Source organism: Lactuca serriola, chromosome 3 (genome assembly GCF_051521515.1).
Source record: "Lactuca serriola cultivar US96UC23 chromosome 3, Lser_US96UC23_V15, whole genome shotgun sequence".
Classification (NCBI taxonomy): Eukaryota; Viridiplantae; Streptophyta; class Magnoliopsida; order Asterales; family Asteraceae; genus Lactuca; species Lactuca serriola.
Genome location: NC_136410.1, coordinates 37,140,780 through 37,144,268, shown reverse-complemented (window position 1 = coordinate 37,144,268; position 3,489 = coordinate 37,140,780).

Below are 3,489 nucleotides of genomic sequence, written 5' to 3'. Positions count from 1 at the left end.
AGAACTGATTGGAGTTTGCGGCCGTAATCTAAGTTTACGACCGTAAGCTATGGTCATAATCTCCAAGAAGCTCGATAAAAACGCAGTTTTGAATGAAGCTTGAAACCCTTTCGCTGCAAACGCCAACTTCAGTCGCAAACAAATAAGAACACAGTCAAAAATTCGATTATAGGATGCTTTTGACACTGGTTTTGCTCTAATACCAATTGTAAGGTCCTGAAACGAATCTTACCAGTGATCAAATAGCAAAGCACAATCAATTAACAATAAGGAACAAGTAGAATTAAGAATGAACACAAGCTTGCAAACGCTTTTCTATTAGGAATAACGTCTGGTACAACTTGTGGTTAAAGCAGCCGTGAACTCTGAGGCATCAACAACAGACAAAAGACCTAGCACACCTCTATATATACTGGACCTGGGCCGGCCTTGGGTTTACGGTCGTAAACAGGCTTACGGCCATAAACTCATTGTTGGGCTGTAAACTACATACAATCTACCACAAGCTATAAATTGACTCAGAAGAACTTATTGAATACAAAGCCTATACCAAACCACTAATTAGACCCTTCAAGATGCACTAGGATTTGCTGGACCGATACCACCAAAGTGCGAGGCAGGAGAGGTACGAGGTCATCACTTCGATGATCACGACCAAGATGAGGGACAGAGAGTCTGTCACTGCTCATCTGCAGAAAATGCAGAGGTATGTCGACTGCCTGCTAAAGTTAAATGTTAACTTTGATGAAGAGATGACGATTAATATCATTCTTCATTTGCTGCCACACTGTTTCAACCAGTTTCGCATAACCTACCACATGTACAAAGAGGAGGTCAGCTTGAGCAAGCTTCAATGCTTGTGGAGGACTGTTGAGAGAAACCTCAAGGATAAATCCGTTGCATTAACTCCCACTACAGCTTCCCCCATCTTGGCTATTGGGCAGGGGAAGGGTAAAAAGAGGAAGGCTCCTTCAAAGAGCCACCATAAGGGAAACTCCCATGATGGCACCTCTTTTAGTGGAACCAAGGCTGGTCCCGCTGCACCCACCTCTAACCCAAAGGATGCAGAGTGCTACTACTGCCATGAGAAGGGGAATTGGAAATGAAGCTTCCTGAAATATCTGCAAGACATCAAGGATGGAAATATTAAGCTGTCCTTCGTAGGTATTTATACTATTCAATCTAATAATTCATCACATGATATTTCTGGGTACTTGATACAGGATGTGGTTTTCACATTTGTTCTGATTTGTAGGGCCTAAGAAGAAATACGGATGTGGAGCATGGGAAGATAAACTTGATCATGGGGAACAGAAGATCGTCGCCTGTCACCAAGATTGGAGTTTACTCTTTAGTGCTTAGTAATGGATTAGGACTAGATTTGAATAATTGTTGTTATTCACCAAAAATCGAAAGAAACATCATTTCTTTTCATGGTTTCCATAGACAAGGATTTAGATATTCATTTGATAATGAAAAGTGTTTTATTAATTCTTATCTTAATGGTGTTTTCTATTTTGAAGCACTGCCTTGTAATGGAATATATGAAACTGTGATGGTTGTAGACAACTTAGGAAATGATGTGTTACATATCAAATCTTCTAATAGCTTGGACAAATCATGCTTGTGGCATTGTCGTCTTGTACATGTCAACAAGAAACTCATAGCCTAACTCCAAAAGGATGGAGTGTTGGAGTCATTCGACCTTAGGGACGATGACGTATGCGAGTCTTGTTTTCTTGGAAAGACGACCAAGTCACCCTTCACTGGTACTTGTGAAAGCGGTGAGCCTTTTTTGGATCTCATAAACACCAATGTGTGTGGGCCCTTTAGATCCACTACAAGGGATGTGAGTTGCTTCTATGTGACTTTCACCGATGATTATAGTAGATATGGGCATATCAACTTAATCAAGCACAAGTCAGAAACCTTTGAAAAGTTCAATGAGTTTAAGCAGGAAGTGGAGAATCAGTTGGGCAGGAAAATCAAGATGCTTTGATTCGATCGAGGTGGTGAGTACCTAAGTCTTGAATTCCACGACTACCTCAAGAAATGCGAAATCGTTTCGCGATTGACGCCACCTAAGACACCGGAGTTGAATAGTGTAATCGAACCTTACTAGACACGGTTCGTTCCATGATGAGTCGTGCTTCACTACCTATCTCATTCTGGGGGTATTCCTTAGAGACTACCGCCCATATCTGTAACCTAGTCCCAACAAAGAAGGTTGTCAAAACACCTCACGACATGTGGACAGGGAAAGCTCCCTCGTTGGCACATATCAAGGTTTGGGGTTGCGAGGCTTTCGTAAGACGAGAGACTCACGACAAGCTTGAACCTCATAGTGAGTGGTGTATTTTCATCGGCTACCCGCAGAAGTCCTTTGGATATCTCTTTTATAGACTGAGTGACAATGTTGTCTTCGTTGCGAGGAGAGGGTTTTTCCGAGAGTGATAACTCATAAGCTAAGGGGACAGTGGGAGGCAAATCGATCATGAAGAGCTTCAAGAGTCGAGAGATGAAGTAAACTATAACGTTGGCGCTCAACCTAAGGAGGAAACTCCTATTGAACCAATTGACAAGTCCCTACCTCTTAGACATTCTAGTAGAGTTAGTGTTCCACCTGTGTTGTATGGTTTTCATATAACAATTGAGGGTGATATGTTTATTAGTGATAGTACACTAATAAATTTGGATAAACCTAATAGCTACAAGGAAGCCATGGTACGCCCGGATTCTATAAAATGGAAAGAGGCTATGCACAGCGAGATTCAGTCCATGTATGACAACCAAGTTTGGAATTTGGTTGACAATGTGTCAGGTCGGAAGACGGTCGGTTTCAAGTGGATCTTCAAGAAGAAGACCGACATGGATGGGAAGGTACACACTTATAAGGCGCGATTAGTTGCGAAGGGATTTACTCAAACTCCCGGAGTTAACTATGATGATACTTTCTCACCGATTGCAAAGATAAAGTCTATTAGGGTAATACTAGCCATTGCTACATTTCATGCCTATGAAATATGGCAGATAGATGTCAAAATCGCTTTCCTTAATGGGAAGTTGGTTGAGGATGCTTACATGAGTCAGCCAGAGGGTTTTGTTGATGTGAAGCATCCTAATAGATTGTGTTAGCTTGAGAAATTCATTTATGAATTGAAACAAGCGTCTCGCAGATGGAATCTTTGTTTCGATGAGAAAGTCAAAGAGTTTGGCTTCCTGTGAAGCGAGGATGAATCATGTGTATATGTCAAAGCCAGTGGGAGTATAGTTAGCTTGAGCGTATTGTATGTCGATGACATACTCCTCATAGGAAATGACATCCTGACCTTGCAGGAAGTTAAGTCTTGGCATGGGAAGTGTTTCTCTATGAAGGACCTTGGAGAGGCTACCTATATTTTGGGAATAAGGATAGTGAGAAAAACAAGAGTAAAAGAGTAACAGGACTTAGTTAGAATACTTACTTGGAAAAAGTACTAAAGCATTTTA